We start from the raw sequence: 26,121 nt of genomic DNA on the forward strand, positions 1-26,121 counted from the left end.
AATTATTTGTTAGGTCTTTTATTTTATTTAGTACCTCAGTATAGGTTGTTTGCTGTTTGTTGGGTAGTAGGGCATATATGAAGGGGATATTGCAGTTTTGATAGTGTCCATGGATGGTGTATAATTGGTAGAATGGTTTTGGGCACACTGAGAATGTGCCGTCCATCATCCATGTTTCGCATTGGTGTAGTTTCACCATATTGCCAGCTGTAGCAAACATTATAATTCTTTTTTCTTTACATGCATTGTCATATATGATGAAAGGTTCGTTATTATGGGTTATTGTTAGTTCAGGGGGTATTTGGACTTCCTCAAATGTTTTTGGGGCAGGTGGTGTAGCTGTAGTTATTCTTTTTTCCCTAGCTATTGCCCTTTTTAGAGAATCTATAGAAGGGACTTGACTTGATGCATGTTGGGGGAGAGTTCTTAGATGGTCTTTAAGAATAGTTGTAGATGGGCGGTCTGTGTTAGTGCTTGCTTCTTTTAGTGAGTCAAGCATTTGTCTAATTTCTATTTCTGTAACGTTGGGAGGGTGGTTATGTTCTGTTGTGTTAGTTACAGTTGTTTCCTGAGTTATCGTACGAACATAAAATTTATTACTGTAATATTTGCTGCATTTCCAAAACACTTTCAATTGATGTTGTTTTTCTTGGATATATGTATAGCCCATATAACAAAGAAGCATTTTGCCTTTCTGTGAAGTTGCAAATTTAGCTTCTTCTGTCATTGTTCTGGTTTTTTTCTACAGTAAATAAATGTTTCATAGAGAAATTTAGATTTGTTTTACGTTTATCATTACATTTATCATATTTTCACAGTACATTTACCAGTTTTTCAGTTGTTTGGAGGGCTGTGCTCTCTGTTTTGATGGTTTTCTTCTCTGTTTCTTTCGTTGATGGCTCTGTTGGTAAAAGAAAAATAATTTATTGTATATGTTTTGTTTATAATTATTGGATTACTTTTCATTTGGACGTTTTCTTTCTAAGTTTCATTTTATAACTTGTCTCTGTTATTTCAGTTTGTATACTTGCTTTGTTTTTAGAGTTGATAGGTTTGTAAATGTTGGCCTTTTTTTCTTTAATTGTGGTATATCTGCAATAAATGGTAAAAATAAAAGAAAAAGATTAGTTTATTGTTTAATTTATTATTTGTAGTTTGTAGTGCTAAGCCTCGTATTTAATGTCAGGTACTTACTTTGGTTTTCTTTATCCTTTGTTTGATGGTAGCAGTTTTCTGTTCTGGTGAAAATTTGGCAGAGTTTCCCCTTCTTCACGTTTTGTAGCACCAAGTGGTATCTAATTGTGTGTTTTCTTTCTTTATATAGTGTTTGAATTATGTGTTGGTTGATTTGATTGGTCGATTTAATTGTTTGGTGTTTTTTATTGGTTGTTTCATAGTGAGATATTTTGAATTTTTTTGGTAGTTCAGTGATTCGTTTTGTAGATGGTAGGTAATGGATTTATATTGTGGTGCATTTATTTTTCATTTTTTTAATTTAATATTGTTTTGTAATGTGAGCTGTATAATGTTTTATATGATTATATCATGTGAACTTATTGTATTATAAAAATGTTTTATATGTTATAAATGTTGCTGTTTATTTATTGTTTAATTGTAGTATGTTATATTTTATATAAGTATGCTGATTTATGTTAGGACTAATGTGTTGTTTTACAGATATATTCGTATATTTATTATAATTAGTGCAGTCGATAATTTGATTTATCGATATTTTAGTGGTCTATATTGTTGTTTTCGATATTTTTGATTATGTCTTTATGTGTATTGAAAGTCGATATATTTTAATTGCGATATTTTTTAGGGTTGATAATGTTTTTTTTTGTTGCGATATTTTTGAGTCGATATTTTTGTAGTTTTATGTTTAAGTATTGGGAGTCGATATTTTTGTACTCGATATAATTACTGCCTCTATTTAACTTTCTTGATAGAAAATGTTACCTGTTGTTTGCTGCCTGAACTTTTGTCGCTGGAGGCTTCTATTGGAACGTGATCCCGCTTGTGCACAGACAGACGCTACTGCTTGCCGGACCCGCTCCGCGGGTCCCGCTTCGCGCTACTGTGCTGCTGATTGGTCATATCGTTCTGAGGGCATTTTCACCACAGGGCTGCGAGCGTGTTCAGAGCAGGACTTGAACTCCCAAGAGTCCCTGCTGCTCCATTCACCGGAATCACCTGGTGACGCTCTCCCTGGTGGCCACGCCCCCCTGCATTCCTTAAAAGAACCCGGATACTGTTTCCAGCTGGTTACCTGTTGTTTGCTGCCTGAACTTTTGTCGCTGGAGGCTACTGGAGGCTTCTATTGGAACGTGATCCCGCTTGTGCACAGACAGACGCTACTGCTTGCCGGACCCGCTCCGCGGGTCCCGCTTCGCGCTACTGTGCTGCTGATTGGTCATATCGTTCTGAGGGCATTTTCACCACAGGGCTACGAGCGTGTTCAGAGCAGGACTCGAACTCCCAGGAGTCCCTGCTGCTCCATTCACCGGAATCACCTGGTGACGCTCTCCCTGGTGGCCATGCCCCCCTCAACCTCCTGTCTACATCATACGGAGCACACATCCGCTGCGCGGGAGCGCGCGGGAAGCGCCCGGGAGAAGCCCGGGACAAGGGCGGGCCCTCTGAGGCCCTCAGTGGCTGAGGTAGGCTGGGCTGGGCCCCGTTATTTTGATTTTGAACAAAATAAACCTGACAAGTGCTTTGAAGTTGTACTACCTATATCTCTCCTTTACACTATGACTGCAAAGACATTACGTTCCGGAAGAATCCTAGGTGGGAGGTCTTGTATAAAAACCAGATCAAATCCATTAAGGAATAAATATGAAAATAGCGTTCTACTGAAAGGTCAGATGCAGCTGCTGAAAATTTGGGAAAAACCAGTGAATAAATCCACGGAAGTGCCAACTATTTTTAATGATCCATCGTCAACTATGGTTGAACCTCAGCTTGAAGTAGTGAAGACCTCTAAACCCGAGTTAACTATAGAAAAAAATATATCTACTTCATTTTCAAATATTAATTCAACCCCCTTAGTAGGGACATCTAAAGGCTCTAATTCTGATCCCACTAAAGCACATTTCAAAGTTCCTCAGTCAATGACTATCAAACATACAGAAAAAGAGGAAATGAATATAAATGAACTTTCCATCCCATCTAGTATCGATCTTGAACTTTGTGGTCGCTACATGGATGAGAAAATATTGGACCAATCTAAACCCAGTAAAACTCCAAATGGAGCAACACCATCGGGTTTATTGCTATACAGTGGCACTCCTTCTTTGACATCAAATGACATTTTTTCGTTGCAGAGCAATTTAATCTCCCCGCAGCTCAATCTATCTGGGATTTGCTCTCTTAATGCATCCGGACAACCAAAAAATGAAAAACCTATTTCCGAATCTCTGATAGCTCTCGAACATTTACTCGCTTCTATACTCCTTCTCTTAGGTAAATTTGTTGGGAGCTCTGATTGTATTTTGAACTCGGTTTCAGAGATATTGAAAGTTCTGCTTGCAAAAAATACTGAGATTGGGGCTACCGATCACATTGTAACTGCTAACCAGAAGGATTTGGTCAGTAATCCTACATTGAGAAAAAGTGCACAAATGGAGAAGCTGCTAAAGGTTGATATCCATGAGCCCTCTGTGGGTCTCCCCTTGCCCCCCTCAGAAAAGAGAAAAGAATCTGAACCATCTTTGAAGGAAGTAAGCTCGGCAGAGGTCAACCAATCTGTCGTGATAGACCTTTTTCCTATTTTTAATCAGGATGTAAAAGATTCTGAAGGAACAGCATTGTCTAAAGGGAAGGTAAAAGTAAAAAGTAAAAAGTATAAGGGAAAAAATAGGAAACCTACTCGCAAGCATAATAAGAAAAAACAGAGACAAATTATTTTCCAAAAGCACATTGATACAGAAGTCCGTGATGTCATAGAGATTGTAGATAGATCATTAGTGGACACTTCCTCCAATGTGGATATTGTTTCTGCTACTAACTTTGTTGTAGAAGCTCCACTTGCTGTCAGTATCATGAATGAGGATCCTTTAAACTCTGAAGTTGCCGTTATAATTTCTACGGAACCAGTAAAGGAGGCTACAAGAAATATTCCTAATATTGGAAAAAGGGCACTTAATCCATCTGCTCCTAATTTTTGCCCCATTGCTGAGGAACCTAGGAACATCTCTCTTGCCCCCTTAAAAATCTCTAACCTCTGTATTGATACTTTGACATTGGACTTCCTTCCATTATTTGACTCTGACCTAAACTTGAATAGATCTTGGTTGATTAATTCCTTCAAAGATATTGAAAGTTTAAAAATTGATCTTGTCCAGTGACATAGACCTGGTCTCCATAATAAGGGCTGGAAGTGAGCAACGAGCACGAGTAAAATTTTGTTCCAAAATTATTGCTAATTTAGTTCTCCAACAAGCCGAGGCATTTCAGTGTAGAGGGATCGATGTGTTACCTTTTATTAATAACGGAAAGCGTATCGCTCCCAGAGAAGAAGCCTCTAAAATGGGTTGTGAGAAGGAGGATCATTATTCCTATAGTAAAGATTTAAAAATTTGGGTATCCAGAGGCAAACGTATGGTCTCAGAGGTATTCACCCCTTCTGTTAATCTGGATAAACCTCCAACAGAAGATAATCAGTTATGGAACTGGCTTCCAGGAGTTCTGTCTAATAATACATCGAACAACCCAAGACTGTTTCAACATCTTTAACAGTCAATTAAAAATAGTATCCTGGAATGCTGCAGGTTTATACAATTGTTCTGAGAAATTAGAATTGTTATTCTCTTTGCATGCTGATGTGTTATGTATCCAGGAAACATGGTGTAAAAACAGTATATATGGAGGAAAAGACTATTTTGTCCTTGAGGCCGCCGCCGCATCTGTAAAAAAAGGCCACGCAAAAGGTGGAATTGCCTGTTTTTTGTCAAACTCATTACAATGGCAGTTCTCCCACTACAAGGACAGTAGTAATCTTTTCCAGTCTATAACTATTAACAATATAGGGACAGTAGGAAATCGCTCTTCTCTTGTACTTTTAAATGCATATATTCCCCCTGAAGATACTTTTAACGTTGTTTTGAAGCGAATGTTTTCTTATATAAAACAACTATTAGAGCAGGATCAGCCCCCTTATATTTTGCTTATGGGTGACTTAAATAGCAAAGTTTCCAATGCAAGTACAGATATGTTTAGAAACACTCACAAGGAAGAAGCATATAATATACCTCAAGCAATTTTTCCTAGTAACATAAAAACTACTAAAAGAGGAAAAATATTACTCGAAGAACTTAGCTATTTTGAGGGTCTAATTGCAAATGGTAGGATGCCTTCTGACATTCCTGCCAAGTTTACACATAGGTCATTTAGGGGTGAATCCATTTTGGATTATGTGATCACGGACTACGATACATTTTCCTTCATTCAAGATATACGGATCTCTCAGTCTTCTTTAAGTGATCATAATATGATTAACTTAACTGTTTCGCTACAACCTCCAGATACAGACTCTTGGTCTAGAATTAACAAAGGAGTCTCAATTCACTCTAAATCTGGAAGGTGCTTCTGGTGAGGAAATATAGATTTTATGGTCAAGAAATGTTCCCTAACGTGTACCCCACCGTCTCCATGTACAAACTTAAAGTGCATGTAACTTCCCTCCTGTGCCAGCTATGAAGACGCAAATACATTTGCGTCCAACGTTAACATGTCCTCTTTCATGGGTTGAATATTCCGTTTCTAAGTATGCCGTGCCAACGTCTTTATGTAGTGTACTTTACACGTTTTCCAGCCCAGGCGAAGTAGGCCCTGAATTCTGCCATCGAGCCTTTTCCTGCCTTCTGATTCTAAATGCCTCAGCCTGGGCCTGCCTCTGTACCCGTGACCTTTACCTTACTCCCTGCGCGGCTAACGGCGCTTAGCTCAGCCTGTTGTCTGCCAAGACTGTATTCAACCTTCGAATTATCTGTTCCGCTCCTCAGAAATACATTCCTGCCTACTAGTTCAAGTAAACATCCTTCCAGCTGCAGAGCAAAGGGCCCGGCCTCACTGTCTCCGTGCAAGTAATTCATAGCTCCTGTTACCATGGTAGGCCCATGCCCCTCGCATCTCATGCAGACACGTAGACGCTTATACACGCACTCACAGTCAGTATAGAATAGCCTCTGCCCAAGAGACCTTTCCCTCTAGATAATATGGTTCCCAAACATCAGATATCAGATATGATATAGGTACAAGTTGATCTGACATGCCAGACTTCTGTCTCTTTCCGCTAGTGTAAATGTCAAGTCCCCTGCACCCTCCAGCTCCACGTCAATCACACGTCATGCAGCTGCGCGCGCATCCAGACCTCAGATTTCTGCTGACATTGCAAGATTCTGCTATGTACCCGCCTACTTGTGACACTTTCATGTGACGTTTCTAGCACACACCTCTATGTTCACGCCTAGTTCACGCCTTCTAATTACGTATTGCTAACACGTGCGTGCTTTTATCTTGTTTCTCTCAGCTGTTACGCCTACTGTATTGGTATCCATTATATGCTTTAAGTATAAAAGTTATGTCTTGTCAATAAAGTATGCTCTATCCCTTCCTGAACCCCAGTGGTGTCAGGAACCCGATATCCGGTTCAAGAACCATTCCTTTTTAAGGAATAAAACCCCTAAGAACTCTAACACCACGGACTCTGCGTCTTTCTTTCCGATTGAGTTATTTTATTTTTAGTACTTACCTGCATAGAAATTAAGACGGTAATTAAATATTTACCACATTATTTTGGCGCCCGAACAGGGACCCCTCCCCCACCTCACGCGCCGGTTGGTGCGTTGCAACCTTTGCCCCCTGCCATAAGTCAAGACGGACAATTACGCGTACCCGCAGGATTTCCTGTATCTCCCTCAGGCCTACGGAGGTGACGGAGACTGCGATCAGCACCCAGACGAGGCGGTGAGGAGTGCGGAGGATCCCGACCAGAGCCTAGCCGAAAGAAGCAAGGTCCGAGGTGTCAAGAGGCCCACCAGTTCCGAAGTATTCACGTATCGAGCCGAGTCGAGTCCAGTCCGGTCCAGTCCAGTCGAGTTTTCCGAGGCCTTCTGTTCTGTGCTTCCCGGTGAGTACCATTGCTGGGGACGCATCTAGACGGGTGCATTATTATGTATCCGGTAAAGACGGGTTTGGGTACACAAACACGGTCTGCACTGTTTTAGGCAGTGTATCTGTGCTGTTTAGCAGTACATCAGTTATCAAGGGTAGTTATATGTGTTCAAAATGTTTTCATGTAATTAATGTCGTGGTATGAGTGATTGTTTGATGTACATTATTGTGTTTTTGTGTAACTAGCTGTGTTCAGAGTAAGTAACAAGTATCGAGTGTCCAGTACTAAGTAACAAGATGCCGTTTTTCAATAAATTAAGACAGATAGGAACTAGGAAAGGGATACTAGAGGAAGAAATTCCTATTCCCCCTAGGGACACTCCTGGAAATTTTATGTATCATAAGCATGGCTTAGATGCCATACTGTATCTAGATTTATGGGCCGATTATACCAAGCACCTAGACGAGAGACACAGATGGCCCGTTACGGGAATATGGGATGCCGAGTGCATCATGAAGGTAGAAGAAGCGTTATGGAAAAAGAAAGCCAGACAATCTCAGAAAGACGCCATAGAATTTTGGCGTAAAGAATCACCTAAACGTGCCGAAAAAGCACTCCGTAAAGAAGACAGACATAGAGAAGAGTCGGATAGAGTCCGAGAAAACGAATTAGTTAATGAAGGGATCCGAGTAAAAACAGAACAAGTAGACCGTATGCGAAACAATCTTGTAAATGGCATGTACTTAGTGGCCGAGGGTTTGCCTGAAGCCACTTCAGAAATACCGAAAGATCTGCCGCCACCATTGGTTCCGACTAAAGTAAGTCACAGGACCACCAAAGACATATTCCTTGCTTCCTATCTAGACGATGTAGCTCCCGCTTACACCAATTCACGTGCCCACGTACCGCCTACTGACGGTGACGGAGGTGGCAACACACTCCAAGAAAATGTCCCGCCATTACCGCAACAAAGTTCACCCGTTCAACAGTCTGCTCCACCTGCTCCTCCACCTCCACCACTTCCCACACCTAAGATTAATATTCCAAATCCACTTGCGCCTGATTCTAGTAAGAGACAAGTTCAGGTACAGATACCGACTCCACAGACATACAATTTTCAAGCTTCCGCTACAGGAGGTGCGACAGGAGGTCTCCAGACTCCGCCACCAACACACAGATTGAACGTTAGGGACATAATGAAGCAACGTACACCCCAAACACCACGTTTGGACATGCTTAAAGAACCCCTTCCAACTTGCAGATACGATCCAGTACCAGGTAAAGACGATAGAATGTTGTTAGCATCACTACGCATACGAAAAGTTGCAGACTACCTAGTGTTATTTCCAGGAATGACTGAGCACCTAGATAGAATATATCATTTTATCCAGACTGGGGAGAATCCTGAAAGTATTAAAGAGGCCCTGGCTCACCAGAAAGTAGACATTCAAGGTTGTATATTACGTTTTTTCATAAATTGCTTAATAAGAGAACGAGACAGGCCTGGAGTAGACCAGGAAGAGATGGAAGCACTAAACAAGTGGGGTCAAAATATAGCCGAGGGAAAACATGACAAACTGAATTGTATAGCAAGTATGTACAAGAAAATCAGAAAAGCAGTAATAGAAATACACGAAAAGGAACAAGAAAAAGAAAAAGAAAGTGACAGGAATGACTCCTCCGAGGAGGACGGACCTGAAGAACAAGACACGGCTAAAGAAATGATAGCATATGTAGGTAAGGGAAATTATCTTAGGAAAGGCATTCGTCCAGAAAGCAAGAGAGTTTTCCTCTCTGGTATATCAAAACCGAATTCTCCTGAATATCTGTTTCAAGGTACCGATAAAATTCTTCAAGAACAGATGGGGTACCATGTACTCAATTCTATGGATGAACAAGAACTAGCCCGGTCAGCAGTACTATGGGCTGACAATCCTAACACATACAATGATGATACAGTAGCACAGACATTTCTGAACCTTTCCCCTGACGAGCAGAAATTAGCTGGTGTATACATGATTCAGCATCTCATCACTTTATACAGACAACAACATTCTGATCCAGGTCCCTTACCGGATACTTTAGAAGCGCTACTTATGAATAGATGGAGAGGCCTAAGTACCAGATTAATTCAAATAATTCTAGAACAACGCCGCAGATATAACACTTTCTTAGGCCCACAATATGTTTCAGCTCCGCCCCCAGAAAGAAAAATGTGTCATTTTGACAGGCAGAATCCTTTACGAGAAGTACACCCAGTTATGAATGCCAATAATACCTTGGAACGTGTGTTTGTGTACACACCTTTAACAAAGTTGGAATTGTTAGAAATGAAGAAACTAGTACCCTGTCATGATAAAGACCCTGCAGGTTTTCACCGAGAACTTAAAGACATGTTACTCATGGGAGATTACACGTATACGGATATTATGAAATTGTTAAAGGTACTGCTGCCCACCGGCATTTACGAGAAACTCAAGGAAAAAGAATGGGAGGTGGGAGATAAAAAGATTATCTGGACTGAAATAGAAGACGAGGAAAAGGGCCGTACCCCAGGGCTAGGCCTTGGGGACAAAGCTAAAGCATTACCAGGTTTAATAGTACAGGTCTTGCCAAGATTATTGACAACTAAAAAGGAAGACTGGGACGCAATCTCAGCCTGTAAACAGAAACACGATGAAGATACTAGTGACTTCTATTCGAGATTCGAGAAATGTTTCATTATTAATAGTGGCCTGAAACCAGGTAGCGAGTCATACCCACATCTTTTTGTAACGAAATTAGTCGAGAATTCCCTGACACAAGTTAAGAACCGTGTATATAAAGTTGAAAGTACATGGCAAGCAAACACGCCATCCCAGATGTTACAAATGTTACAATACCATCAGAATAGAATTAGAGAAGAACAGAGACGTATGAAAGACACGAAAATGAAAATGTTAGTGGCACAGTCGGTCCCAGCCGACGGTCAGAGAAAGGGTGCGACCCAGACAGGTAATTCAGCAGTTCCCGTTAAAGGGACATGCAACTATTGCAAACAGCCAGGTCACTATGTACATGAATGTTCGGTCCTGAAACACAATATAGCAACAGGTTAAACTAAAGAAAGACCGCGTCAGCCTAGACAAGACCAGGTCCAGCAACAGACTTCACAGAATACACAGCCTATGCATGCTCCACCACATACAGTACAGACTGCAGCGGTATCACAGCCACCGCCACAGCCCATTGCCGCGACGCAGCAAGTTTCACGACAGATGAACCAGTATGCCCAATCTGATTATCCTGATTACCAGCGATACACATGAAACAGCCTAGAGAGGGAGGTTGGCTTGCCTCTTATTGAGATTCCTGTAGATCAAGAGGGTCCTTATGTACACAGTCAAGTATTGGGAAAAGACCGAAAGTTTTTAATTGACACAGGGGCAAGCCGCACAACAATCAGCCATGATGAAGTCCCAGGGGCACCCCTCTCAGGCTCACAGAATGTTTCCCTTGGTTTTTCAGGACAGCCTATTGTAAATGAAGTATCGAAACCAGTCCCCCTAGCAGTAGGTCCATTATCACGCGTTACAGACCTGTTACTAACGAGATCATGTCCAGAAAACTTGCTAGGTATCAAAACGTTGAAGGCTCTAGGAGCAGTGATATGTTGTTCTCCGGAAGGAGTTAGACTTTTTCTACGTGACTTTAAGGGTCACTATGTATTACGAGAGTTAGATGTCAGATTGAAAAATGTACCGAAACACCTGTGGGCACAAGGCCCAACCGATGTAGGTTGTATGCACATTACACCATACCGTGTTACACTCAAACCAGGAGTTGTTTTACCACGAATCAGACAATACAAGTTACCACCCGATGCTGTAGTGGCTTTACTGGAAATCATTGAAGAGCTCATTGCCCAAGGAGTGGTCGTAGAAACCGACTCCAATATCTGTAATTCCCCTATCATTCCGATTCTTAAACGTACTGATCCCAATGCACCGCCAGTATATCGGCTGGTGATTGATTTACGAGAACTCAATAAATGCATTGTTCCACAGTATCCTGTGGTTCCCGACATCTCATCCTTATTGACTACTATTGATTCAGAAGCAGCGTTCTTTACTGTAATTGATCTCAAGAACGCCTTCTTCAGTGTACCCATTGATCCAGAAAGCCAATACCTCTTCGGATTCAGTTTAAATGGACGAAGTTTCAAATTTTCACGCGCACCTCAAGGATTCACAGAAAGCCCCAGCATCTATAGCCAAGCACTGAAAAGACAACTTGATTGTATCCAAATGCCAGTTAACACTGCCTTACTACAGTACGTCGATGATCTGCTGATCACCGCACGAAGTGAACCCGAATGTGAACAAGCATCACTGATAGTTTTACATTTTCTGGCCGACAAGGGACACAAGGTGTCTCCTTCGAAGCTACAATTCTGTGTTCAGCAAGTTGTGTACCTGGGTCACTTGCTGTCCAAAGTGGGGAGACAGCTCACTCCTGATCGCATCCAGTTAATTTTAAACATGCCACAACCCCAGACACAAAAGGAAGTGCGGGCCTTTATAGGCCTCACCTCGTACTGCAGACAATGGATTCCTCAATATGCATTTCTAGCTAAACCACTCATTCAGTTGACAACACAGGAGGCAGCGACTTCGACTGCCCTCCCTTGGACTCAGGAACATACACAGGCCTTTGAGGAATTAAAGAAAGCTTTATGTCAAGCACCAGTTTTAGCGACACCATGTTACAGCAAACCTTTTACACTTTTTGTTACAGAACGTGATGGTACAGCGTTGTCTGTCCTCACTCAAGATCAAGCAGGTTCACATAAGCCTTGTGCCTATTTTTCAAGTACATTGGATTCAGTAGCCCAGGCACTCCCTGCGTGCTTAAAATCAGTTGCAGCGACAGCCCTAGCAATCAGACAGAGCGACTCAATAGTATTAGGACATCCATTGACAGTACAAGTTCCACATTCCGTAGAGGTCCTTCTAAACCGAACACAGACTCAACACCTGACTATAGCACGACTGACAGGTTATGAATTAACGTTATTCCAGCCACACATAGAAATCAGACGCTGTAACATTCTAAATCCTGCAACATTGTTACCTTCGATTACGACAGATTCAGCCCAGCATGATTGTATAGAGATCATTAATGCAGTCACAAAGCCCCGACGAGACTTAACAGACGTTCCATTGACTAATCCGGACCTGACACTTTACGTGGACGGTTCATGTATGAGAACAAGCACAGGAGAATTAGTAGCCGCATATGCGGTGACCTCTGAAACTGAAGTCAAAGAAACACATCGTATTGATACACTGTCCGCTCAAGCAGCAGAGCTTATCGCTCTGACCCGAGCCTGTATACTAGCCAAGAACAGAAATGTTAACATATACACAGATTCACGTTATGCTTTCGGAGTCGTACACGACTTCGGAGTGTTATGGCAAGAACGAGGTTTCTTGACCTCTCACGGTGCCAAGATTCAACACGGTCCCCTTATTCAAGCACTGTTAGAAGCAATACATTTGCCTTCGGGCATATCCATCATGAAGTGTAAAGCACATACTAAAGTTACAGACTCTATTTCCCAGGGTAACGACCTGGCAGACCAAACAGCAAAACATACAGCATTGACTCACACTCAGACAACGGATGTAACAAAGATCATAGTGCCGACACACTGTATGACAGTTAGGGATCCCACACTAGATGTAATCGATATTCAGACACATGCTACTCCAGATGAAATGAAGAAATGGACTGAACTAGGAGGGATCCAGACAGATCAGGGATGGATGACGAAGGGAAAATCTACATGGTTTCTCCCCGACTCTATGGTTCAAGTCATAATAAATACAGCACATAGTCCAGCACACCTAGGAGAAAAAGCTATGTTAGACAGTTTACAGAATCTCTGGTACAACAAACATTTACGAGCAGCCGCAAAACAGAAAGTGCGTACTTGCATGATCTGTTGTCAGTTCAATCCAGGTAAAAGCGTCCCTGTAGAGCAAGGTGGATTTCATCCTCCCGAACACCCTTTTGAAGTCCTCCAGATGGATTATATCCAGATGGACCGTTGTCGAGGATTCAAGTACGTCCTCGTAGTTGTTTGTGCACTTTCCCGTTGGACCGAAGCATATCCAGTCCCAGATTACACTGCCCCGACCACTGCCAGGCAGCTGGTTCGTGAATTCTTCCCACGGTACGGCTTGCCTCGTATCGTGTACTCAGATAACGGACAGCCATTCTCGTCCGAGCTCATGAAGCAGGTTTCACTTCTGTTAGGATACCAAAATATGTAAAGAGAAAGGGGTCGACTGGATAGTCGCCCTGCCAGTTGCATTGTTCTATATGAGAATGGTCCCCCATTCGAGATCAGGACTATCCCCGTATGAGGTGGTCTTTGGCCGACCACCAAATATGTGGGGGACGCCCATGCCTAAGAAAATAACTGATGTTGACTGTAATATGCTGACAGATTACCTTGCCTCCTTGATGTCTGCACTCCAATCATGTCGTTCACAGGTTGCCGCAGCCTTTCCCGACAACACTGATGTGAAGCCACACGATGTCCGTCCTGGTGATACAGTCTTAATACGAAATTTCGACAGGAGGAGTCCGCTGGAGCCTCGCTGGCAGGATCCGAAGCTCGTCCTTCTGACCACGAGGATGGCAATTAAAGTGGAGGGCCGAAAGGGGTGGATCCACACGAGTCATATTAAAAAATGTAATGAACTGTTGCCAGAGACTGGCTCTTCCACCCCCTCAAAGGACTGCTCCGATTCTAGTGACTTTAAAGTTTGCAAGAGAGAGAAAACTCCGCAAGAGGAGTATAAATTAAAACTACGGTCTAGCAAGTCAGACAGTTTAATTGTTTAAGTCCTCCCCTAGGTGAATCGGTTAAATAGTCTCTGACATGTATCCCCTAGACCGAGATAGAGAGAGAGAGAGACAACTCAAGAAACCTGCATATTGTAAATCACTTCGTAGTCACTGTATAGTGACATTATTGGTTATGTTTTTTCTAAGCCTTCTGATTATTGCTGCCAGTATATTGTTGCATGTATATTACCCTATCTTCAAGCATACTCAATCCGCTTACAATGTCACTGCCGAACATTCTTTTAGCGAATTACCCCCTCACGAGTTATCTTACAGACTTGCGCTGCGCAACAACACATTCATTAGTATGTTACATCACTCCCATCAGACTAATAATGCTACAAACTGTTGGATATGTGGCCGACTCCCTCCCTATCAGAAATACAAGGGAGTTCTGCCCCTCTTTCCATACCCGTTCACTCACAATGGCTCATGCGGAGCATGGTTTAGAGTAATCAATTCTTTAGACTCTGATATTGCTGTTTTCGAAGGAAATTGGGTTTGGGGAAACCTGAACTTAGTTTTGCTTAATGCCTATTACCCTGATAAGAAGGGACTTCCCACTAGGACAGGAACTGATCTAGGAAATGAAGTATATGGGTTAGGTAATTATACAATTAACCTCATGATTCTTACTGTTGAATCCGAAGCTGCACCAGTTCTCCCTGCTATGTCAGTATTACCAGTCACTGGTGATTTATGTGTCAGAAAGAAGGGTTCAGTACACTTAGGTCATAGTAAATGTACTACTGTGGTCGAATTCAGTGATCAAGGCAAGTCTTCATTTAGAGCTACTCGTCATTCCTACTTTGTTTGTGGCCATACCGCATACATACGCTTACCTCCAGATTGGGATGGTACCTGTTACATTGCATTCCTTCTGCCACCTGTTTTCCTAGCCCCTCCTGATTATCACAGAAATACAAATCTAGTAACTACTAGACTCCGAAGAGATCTCCCGATTGTCGACTATACTGAAACGGCATGGGAGCAATACACAGACTTCAATAAAGGTTTCTTCCCCTACTTAGGTACTGTTTTTAATAGTAAACTGATAAGAAAATTAACTAGAACCCTCGAAGCAGTAGTGAATGAAACTACTTCCGCTCTAGGCAACTTAACAGAGGAGCAATCTGCCATGCGGGTTGTTGTTCTTCAAAATCGTCTTGTTATTGACGTCATCCTAGCAGATAGGGGCGGAGCCTGTAAGGTCATCGGGTCAAGTTGCTGTGTTTTCATTCCAGAAAACGCGCCAACAGTATATAAAGCTATCACACGTCTTCATAAAATTGCAAGTTTGATACATCAGAATCCAGGCACCTGGACTTGGTCCGGTTGGTTCTGGACAACGTTGACCGCTTGGGGATGGAAGGTCCTATCCTTCCTAGGCATTGCCCTTGTCATAGTATTCAGTTGCTGCCTTTACCTACAATGTGGGCCAGCGATTTGTGGTCTATGCGCCACATCATGTATTCCGCATTCAAGTTCCTACCCAAAACGCGAAAAGAAGAAAGAAGAGCAAATGATGTTACGTGAACAGACTGATCGATTCATGAGGATCGATATATCATGAAGGGTCCGTAGGGAACAAGGAGGGAATGAGGAAATATAAATTTTATGGTCAAGAAATGTTCCCTAACGTGTACCCCACCGTCTCCATGTACAAACTTAAAGTGCATGTAACTTCCCTCCTGTGCCAGCTATGAAGACGCAAATACATTTGCGTCCAACGTTAACATGTCCTCTTTCAGATCCACCCTGAATGGGTTGAATATTCCGTTTCTAAGTATGCCGTGCCAACGTCTTTATGTAGTGTACTTTACACGTTTTCCAGCCCAGGCGAAGTAGGCCCTGAATTCTGCCATCGAGCCTTTTCCTGCCTTCTGATTCTAAATGCCTCAGCCTGGGCCTGCCTCTGTACCCGTGACCTTTACCTTACTCCCTGCGCGGCTAACGGCGCTTAGCTCAGCCTGTTGTCTGCCAAGACTGTATTCAACCTTCGAATTATCTGTTCCGCTCCTCAGAAATACATTCCTGCCTACTAGTTCAAGTAAACATCCTTCCAGCTGCAGAGCAAAGGGCCCGGCCTCACTGTCTCCGTGCAAGTAATTCATAGCTCCTGTTACCATGGTAGGCCCATGCCCCTCGCATCTCATGCAGACACGTAGACGCTTATACACGCACTCACAGTCAGTATAGAATAGCCTCTGCCCAAGAGACCTTTCCCTCTAGATAATATGGTTCCCAAACATCAGATATCAGATATGATATAGGTACAAGTTGATCTGACATGCCAGACTTCTGTCTCTTTCCGCTAGTGTAAATGTCAAGTCCCCTGCACCCTCCAGCTCCACGTCAATCACACGTCATGCAGCTGCGCGCGCATCCAGACCTCAGATTTCTGCTGACATTGCAAGATTCTGCTATGTACCCGCCTACTTGTGACACTTTCATGTGACGTTTCTAGCACACACCTCTATGTTCACGCCTAGTTCACGCCTTCTAATTACGTATTGCTAACACGTGCGTGCTTTTATCTTGTTTCTCTCAGCTGTTACGCCTACTGTATTGGTATCCATTATATGCTTTAAGTATAAAAGTTATGTCTTGTCAATAAAGTATGCTCTATCCCTTCCTGAACCCCAGTGGTGTCAGGAACCCGATATCCGGTTCAAGAACCATTCCTTTTTAAGGAATAAAACCCCTAAGAACTCTAACACCACGGACTCTGCGTCTTCCTTTCCGATTGAGTTATTTTATTTTTAGTACTTACCTGCATAGAAATTAAGACGGTAATTAAATATTTACCACACTGGGACCCTACCAGTATGAAGGAAGTCCAAAATGTACTAGCACAAACCATTCTGGAATTAGAAGAATGGCAGGATAGGGAATTCCTAAATTTTGAAAACTTCAAGAATAAGGTTACTATGGTAGCTAAGAAAACAAAAATTACCAAAAAATCATATTCCCCTCCTAGTATATTATTACCCTTAAATAAGGAGATAAATAAACTAGTGAGGCAACAGTACCTTAGTAGAACAAAGGAAAATGCACAGAAATTAGCCCTACTACGGAGAAGGAGGGTCAGACTGAAAATAAAATTAAAAAGAGATAAAGAAGACTCCCTCTGGATTAGGTTAAGAGAAGCAATGGCCTCTAATAATTCCAGAGAATTTTGGTCTATAATAGGGAAGGGATGTGGCGTAAGAACCACCCCTACTCCCATTGCTATTACAGAAGATATTTGGATAACATTCATAGCTGGTTTGTATGCATCTAATGGTGCAGAGGGTGACAATGGGGATTTAGCTCTGAATAGCAAAAATAATATAGAGCTTCCAACCGAGAAAACCATAGCTTCTGTGTTAAAGAGTATGCGCTCTTCCGGAGCTATGGGACCGGATGAAATACCCATGTCCCTAATGAAACAAGATGTCATCTCCTGGAGCAAGATCCTTCTTCCAATATTTCATGCATGTCTCCTTTCAAGATCTGTCCCTGACGCATGGAGGGGAAGTATATTAATTCCCCTATTTAAAAAGGGAGAGCGGGAGAATCCAGCAAATTACCGTTTAATAGCTTTATTAGATGCAATAGGAAAAGTGTTCGCTAAATATCTTTTAACATTGATTAATGAATGGATAGAATTTAATTGTATTTTATCTTTGGAACAAACCGGATTTCGTAAAGAACATGGAACATTAGATAATTTAACAGCACTGCAGGTGATCACTGATAAATATGTACGTTTTCGAGGTGGTGGAATATACGTGGCATTTATAGACTTCTCCACAGCGTTCGACAAAGTAGATCGTCCAACGCTGTGGAGAAAGCTTGCAGCTTTAGGTATGCCAATACAGCTACTTGAACTTGTGAAGGCCCTTCACTCGAACACATGGTGTAAGGTGTTATATGGTGGAGAAAGAGGTCTCTCACAATCTATACCTTCACCAAATGGTTTGAAACAAGGGTGTATATTGGCCCCTACATTATTTTCTTTATATACGGCAGACCTTCCTAAGTTTATCTCTGCTTGTGAGGGGCAAGCCCCAAAAATTGGAGGATCAGGGATATCGGTTTTAATGTATGCTGACGATAACCTTGTTTTAGATCTAACACCAAAGGGCTTGTCTAACCGTCTGCAGGCATTAAATCAATTTGCAGAAGCACATTATATGAAGATTAACGTCTCGAAAAGTAAAATAATGTGCATTTTTGGAAAGAAAAAATGTAGATCTGAAAATTTTTGTTGGGCCATAGGAAGGCAAAAACTCGAGGTGGTTAAAACTTATACCTTTTTAGGTAAAATCATTTCTGCAAACTTAAGTGAGAAACCCCACATTGAGCACAATGCACATAAAGCATCTGCTCATGGTATGGGATTAAGTTCACTGTATAACGCTACAGGGAAGAGACACTTCACACTATTTCTAGAGGTATTTAGAGCAATGATCCCCGCGACATTACTATATGGATTAGAACTAGTGGAGCTAAATCATTGGGGATTCTTACAAAAAATAGAAGGAAAGGTGCTAAGAAGAATTTCCTCTTTAAATACAGCCTGCTCTGTTTCTGCATGCAGGCTAGAATTCGGACTCCGAAGTTGTTGGGTACAGGGGCTGACTGCCCTTGTAAGGTGGGTGGCCTGTTTAGCGAGAAGTAAACCAGATACCTTACGGGATGCTATTAAAAAAGAACTTCTGGGCCATTTCAATGAGTTCTCTATGCTGGTTAAGAACTTTAGAAAAGCTGTAGTTTTGTTAGAGCTGGATGAAAGCTCACTGTTTTTACTTACTCCTGCAGAACTAAAGTCAAAATTAAAATGCGCATCATGGGAACTCAGTTTTAAAATGGATATGATCGCTAAACAAGGGAATAAAGAAAGGCAATTTCTGTTAAGTACATATACCCCAAAACTGGCCCAACAATATCTTACTTGGAATATTCCCCATAGAGTCCGGAGATTGTGGTACCTTTTAAGACATGATTTGCTCCCGCTTAATTACCTCATTGCGAAATGGTATGGTGTATCCCCTATATGCAACCTTTGTAGTAATGCTATACAGGATCGTAATCATGTCTTGTTTATTTGTCCTGTATTGCGCCCTTTGCGTTTTAAGTGGTTAAAACCTATTTGCTTACAACTGGGAATTTTCAATGTTAAAAACTTTTTCCATGCACTTTACTGTCCGCCAAATGAAATGTTCTGTTTTAGAATTTTTAATTTTTTAAGGGGTTTTTAGATATTTATTAAATGTTACATGGAGAAGTGCTAGATGACTGCTCAACCAGTGAATAAGTTGTGATTCGTTAACTCTGTAACCTACGTTTTCCTTCGTAATCATTATTGTATTATTGTATGTGTTTTATGTGGCCCTCAGTTGAGAGCCAAAACATAATAAACTAAACTTGAAACTTGATAGAAAATGACCAGCAGAGGTCAGTAAAATACCAGAATCCATTTAGCATTCTCTAGGTTCCAGTCCATAGAAACTGTGTTCCACAAGCACCTGTAGACAATATTATTTTTTTCAAATCTTGTATTTTCATTAAAATGACCGCCGAAGGCCCTGATTTTATATTATAAACAGAGCTTTGGACTATACCATTTCCTGCTTAAAGGCAATATTTCTCTCCAAGTGTTCCCATACCTGGGGTGTCATGCAGTTTGGTGCTTTCTTTCCCTCCATGTTAAAGAACAGTAGATGTTTCAGCACCCAGGCTAATGTGCTGCATGGCTAAATACATATAAGGTCCCAAAGTCGAGACTAATTGCATTGCCGGGTCTAGTGCCTCAGTGGACTAATGCATCCATAACAGGTGCCTGTGTTTGACCTCATGGTCACAGGTTCAAATGCTGGTGGATCCACTCAGCCTTTCATCCATCTGAGGTTGATAAAATGAGTACCATTGGGTTGGGTAACAATAAACATCTGTTATTCAGCGCCAAGATACCTATGGGTGAACATACATTTTACAAAATACACTTGTTATGTTATGCATTGCAAATGCTTGTTTGTGGGAGGGTATTGAAGTTCCAGTGGTGGGTCATATGTGGATCTGCACTTGCTATGGATTTTTTTAGTAGTGAATTACACACTGATTTTGTAAGTAAGCAAAAGGTAGTAAACATACTCAAAAAAAGTGTAGATGACTCAAAGTGTAAGTTGCCTTTCTGAAGCAGGCCCTCAGTGCACTGACTTAAGGTATAAAAAAGGAAAGTTGGCTGGGACTAAACATGAGACAACTTCTGAGGCCCCAAGTAATGACATGTTGGAGGAGGAGCTTCGCGCGCAACCAAGATGGTCGCGTGAGCACAGGGCTCCCGAGACCCTTGCAACCTCCCGCATCTATCCTGAAAATTATCCTAACTACATCAACAGGTAATTGAAGACGAGCCATGGCAGATATGGACATCGTTCTCCAAATTTGAAACGGACTTCGGGAACCGGAGTAATATCGTCGTGAAAGTTGCGGCCTGCCCCTCTGAGATGCCCGGTGCTCAAGTTGGCATGCTACCCGGGCAGTAGTTGAACAACAGCGGCCCGAGGAACCACAGACTCGTGCTTTCACTTTTGTTTCTCGAGGCACGAAACAGACCCCCTCTGAAAGCGCAGCCTGACACCAGCAAATGCCGTTGTTTCTGGTTTGACGATCATAAGGCGCTTTGGATGCAGGGCCTTGACAGACTGTGACCTCTGGTTCCTACAGAGTATCTGATCGCAGCCATTTCTCTCGAGTGAACACACTGTGGAAGGTCTTCTTGTCTGCAATGGCGACCAAACCAGATGGCAACAAATCAAAATCTAAGACCACTCGGCGGGGTGCCTATACTCAAGCAAACAATATGGATCGGTATGCCCACACTAAAGGATCCCCTACTGGTCCGAGCAGATGACTGGATGGTACTAGGGAAGATCCCTCCTCATCGGTGGAATTGACATTGCAAGACGTCATGGGCGCCATTGTTGGTATGAAGGCGTCCATCGGACAGCAATTCGAGACTCTCGCCCACAAGCTGGACATGGTTTCAATCGATGTAAATTTGATCCGCACAGATTTATCAAAAACTAACGAAAGGGTCAAATCCTTAGATCTGAAAACGGCCAGCCTGACAGGCGACATATCTGACTTGCAGACAGAGGTTCACAACTTACGGACCTCAAATGATCTTTTTGCGCGCCGGTTGGAAGACTTTGAAAGTAGGGCCCGACGTAATAACATACGCATTATTGGGGTCCCGGAAAAGTCAGAGGATCCGGCTGCCGACCTGTTAGTTGAAGAGCTTATCACTAAACACCTCGATCCCAGGGGTTTGAGCAAGTTCTTCGCAGTGGAGCGAGCTCACAGAGTCCCGGGTGGTAAACCGAAGGTAGGTGCCCCGCCGAGGCCTCTCATCGCCAGAATCTTTAATTTCCGGGATAGAGACGCTATCCTGCAGGCCTCACGGCTGAATGGACCTACAAAATACGAAAACACCACTGTGAGTTTCTACCCGTATTTTACACAGGTAGTCCAAAAACAAAGACTTGGATTTCTGGGCGTCAAAAGACAATTGAGAGACCTGGAACTGAAGTATGCAATGTTATTTCCGGCTAGACTGCGTGTGGAATATAAAGACCGTACATATTTCTTTGATCGGCCAGAGAATGCGGTAGAATGGCTTGACACTCTTCCTCAACAACGCGATCGTGAAGAACATTCTAGAGGAGCGGAGGGCGGCCCGATGGAGCAGGAATAGGACCATGGTATCCGGCTACTGAACCGTACTGAAGACACTTCAATGGCTCGAGGACATTGGATGTAGGACTGACTGTATCATGTCCGGGAGTGTGCGGGGTGATGGGTTGACTCTCTTCCTCCTAGGGGGTTTTCTTTTTGTAGACTAGTTAGATATAGGGGCGACAGGCACACTGCAGGTTGTGGTGGTTAATTGAATTTCCGCAGGGGTGCAGGGTGGTGGGAGTTGTAATGGGTCTATGGTTAGGGGGTGGGGGGATGTTTCAGTGGGTGTGTTTGAGTTCACTACAAGGCAACGTATTGTGTTATTATTTGATGTGGGTGTTGGTTTCGGAGGGGAGGTGGATCTGCCACTGCTTCTGGGATGGGGGGTAGGGGATTGAGACTGTTGAGCTGGAATGTGAATGGGTTGGGGGATAAGATAAAAAGAGGGATTGTTTTACAACTGTTGAAAAGGCTGTCTCCCGATGTTGTATTATTACAAGAAACACATTTGATCGGTAACACCTGTCATGCCATGAACCGGAGGGGATATCATATGGTTGCCCATGCGGGGTTCACCTCTGGCTCCCGAGGAGTGGGTATTTTGGTTAGGAAGTCCCTCCCCTTAGAAATAGACTTAACAAACTTGGATGATGGGGGAGTTATGCAGCCCTCACTGGACGGTGGGAGGGTAAAACCATATCTTTGGTCTCAGTTTACGTCCCCCCGGGACTACAGTCGACAACTTTTGCTGACCTGGGGAGTTTAGTTTTGGGTTCCCGAGGGAACTCTGGTCGTGGGCGGGGATTTCAACTCAGTCGTCTCTGGCAGGGAGGATCGTCACCCATCCAGGGACCTCATGGGGTCACAGAATTGGCTCAGTGGTTTTATTGATACATTGGGATTAGTGGACTGTTGGAGATTGTTACACCCAGCTCAGAACCAATACACTTTCCACTCTGGTGCACGTGGTAGCCTCTCCAGGATTGACTACATTTTAGTCCCGGCAGCACATGCTTTTTCCATAAATGAAGTAAGACATCTGGCGCGGGGAATATCCGACCACTCTCCATTGTGGATTGGGATAAATGTGAATGTCGGGTCAGAGGGGCGAGTGGCTCCGATTAATCCGAGGTATCTCCGTAACCCTAAGACCCGTTCAGAGTTGATTAAGTCACTTGACCAGTATTTTGTTGAAAATTTGGGTTCGGTCACTTCCGCAGTATCGCTCTGGGAGGCCTTTAAGACGGTTATCCGAGGTCAGGTGTTATCATTGATTGCTGGATCGAAGAAGAGTAGCCGGGAAGAGGTGGTTAGGCTTGAAGCAGAGATCTCAGCACTGGAGAGTGATTTGGAATCGGGTGTGACCCGTGAGAGGATACATGTTATGCGTCTTAAACAGCTTGACTATAGGGCGCTGGTTACAGATGCCGCAAAAGTTATGGGCAGGGAACAACAAGGTCGATTGTATGAATCAGAATACAGCCCTGAACCTACGACGGTTGCATGGTGTTCTCGCGAGAACTTCATTGTTGCGCGAGCCGGCCATCTTGGCCTCCCTGGATGCCACGATGGCTTTTGACACAGTGGAGTGGCCATATTTGTGGGTTGTGCTTGACAAGTTTGGGTTCGGCCCTGGCTTCATAGGCTGGGTCAAGCTCCTATATGAGGAACCGTTGGCGCAAGTGGTTGTGAATGGTAGGGTCTCGGAACCCTTCGTCCTCGGCAGGGGCACGAGACAAGGTTGTCCATTATCTCCACTTTTGTTTGCCCTGGCTCTTGAACCTCTTGCCGCATGGATTAGATTGGAACCGTCGATAAAGGGAATCCAGTGGGCCCCTGACCTTGAGGACCGTATTTCACTTTACACGGACGACATATTGTTGTAAAAAGGGGGTGGGGTCGCACACTACTCACACACCGGCGGAAGTTGCCCCTAAGGACTCTGGTCGTTGTAGTAGAGTGTTCGCGATGCATCATCTTTCGATCTTGCTATCTTCGCTGTCTTCGCCATCCCTGGACACGTGTTTCGGGTTTTCAACCCTCGTCAGCAGGGATAGGCAGTGTTCTGGGGTCGCCGATGGCTGCCAATATCTGCCAGGTATAGTACCACTCCGGCGCGTAGGTGCGGGATCCCAGGCTCGTCAGCCCGCTGCTCAAGGGAGCTTTAAGTTACAAAAAGGGGGTGGGGTCGCACACTACTCACACACCGGCGGAAGTTGCCCCTAAGGACTCTGGTCGTTGTAGTAGAGTGTTCGCGATGCATCATCTTTCGATCTTGCTATCTTCGCTGTCTTCGCCATCCCTGGACACGTGTTTCGGGTTTTCAACCCTCGTCAGCAGGGATAGGCAGTGTTCTGGGGTCGCCGATGGCTGCCAATATCTGCCAGGTATAGTACCACTCCGGCGCGTAGGTGCGGGATCCCAGGCTCGTCAGCCCGCTGCTCAAGGGAGCTTTAAGTTACAAAAAGGGGGTGGGGTCGCACACTACTCACACACCGGCGGAAGTTGCCCCTAAGGACTCTGGTCGTTGTAGTAGAGTGTTCGCGATGCATCATCTTTCGATCTTGCTATCTTCGCTGTCTTCGCCATCCCTGGACACGTGTTTCGGGTTTTCAACCCTCGTCAGCAGGGATAGGCAGTGTTCTGGGGTCGCCGATGGCTGCCAATATCTGCCAGGTATAGTACCACTCCGGCGCGTAGGTGCGGGATCCCAGGCTCGTCAGCCCGCTGCTCAAGGGAGCTTTAAGTTACAAAAAGGGGGTGGGGTCGCACACTACTCACACACCGGCGGAAGTTGCCCCTAAGGACTCTGGTCGTTGTAGTAGAGTGTTCGCGATGCATCATCTTTCGATCTTGCTATCTTCGCTGTCTTCGCCATCCCTGGACACGTGTTTCGGGTTTTCAACCCTCGTCAGCAGGGATAGGCAGTGTTCTGGGGTCGCCGATGGCTGCCAATATCTGCCAGGTATAGTACCACTCCGGCGCGTAGGTGCGGGATCCCAGGCTCGTCAGCCCGCTGCTCAAGGGAGCTTTAAGTCACAAAAAGGGGGTGGGGTCGCACACTACTCACACACCGGCGGAAGTTGCCCCTAAGGACTCTGGTCGTTGTAGTAGAGTGTTCGCGATGCATCATCTTTCGATCTTGCTATCTTCGCTGTCTTCGCCATCCCTGGACACGTGTTTCGGGTTTTCAACCCTCGTCAGCAGGGATAGGCAGTGTTCTGGGGTCGCCGATGGCTGCCAATATCTGCCAGGTATAGTACCACTCCGGCGCGTAGGTGCGGGATCCCAGGCTCGTCAGCCCGCTGCTCAAGGGAGCTTTAAGTTACAAAAAGGGGGTGGGGTCGCACACTACTCACACACCGGCGGAAGTTGCCCCTAAGGACTCTGGTCGTTGTAGTAGAGTGTTCGCGATGCATCATCTTTCGATCTTGCTATCTTCGCTGTCTTCGCCATCCCTGGACACGTGTTTCGGGTTTTCAACCCTCGTCAGCAGGGATAGGCAGTGTTCTGGGGTCGCCGATGGCTGCCAATATCTGCCAGGTATAGTACCACTCCGGCGCGTAGGTGTGGGATCCCAGGCTCGTCAGCCCGCTGCTCAAGGGAGCTTTAAGTTACAAAAAGGGGGTGGGGTCGCACACTACTCACACACCGGCGGAAGTTGCCCCTAAGGACTCTGGTCGTTGTAGTAGAGTGTTCGCGATGCATCATCTTTCGATCTTGCTATCTTCGCTGTCTTCGCCATCCCTGGACACGTGTTTCGGGTTTTCAACCCTCGTCAGCAGGGATAGGCAGTGTTCTGGGGTCGCCGATGGCTGCCAATATCTGCCAGGTATAGTACCACTCCGGCGCGTAGGTGCGGGATCCCAGGCTCGTCAGCCCGCTGCTCAAGGGAGCTTTAAGTTACAAAAAGGGGGTGGGGTCGCACACTACTCACACACCGGCGGAAGTTGCCCCTAAGGACTCTGGTCGTTGTAGTAGAGTGTTCGCGATGCATCATCTTTCGATCTTGTTATCTTCGCTGTCTTCGCCATCCCTGGACACGTGTTTCGGGTTTTCAACCCTCGACAGCAGGGATAGGCAGTGTTCTGGGGTCGCCGATGGCTGCCAATATCTGCCAGGTATAGTACCACTCCGGCGCGTAGGTGTGGGATCCCAGGGTCGTCAGCCCGCTGCTCAAGGGAGCTTTAAGTTACAAAAAGGGGGTGGGGTCGCACACTACTCACACACCGGCGGAAGTTGCCCCTAAGGACTCTGGTCGTTGTAGTAGAGTGTTCGCGATGCATCATCTTTCGATCTTGCTATCTTCGCTGTCTTCGCCATCCCTGGACACGTGTTTCGGGTTTTCAACCCTCGTCAGCAGGGATAGGCAGTGTTCT

The sequence above is a fragment of the Lissotriton vulgaris genome, chromosome 5 (genome assembly GCF_964263255.1).
Source record: "Lissotriton vulgaris chromosome 5, aLisVul1.2, whole genome shotgun sequence".
NCBI classification, from domain to species: Eukaryota; Metazoa; Chordata; class Amphibia; order Caudata; family Salamandridae; genus Lissotriton; species Lissotriton vulgaris.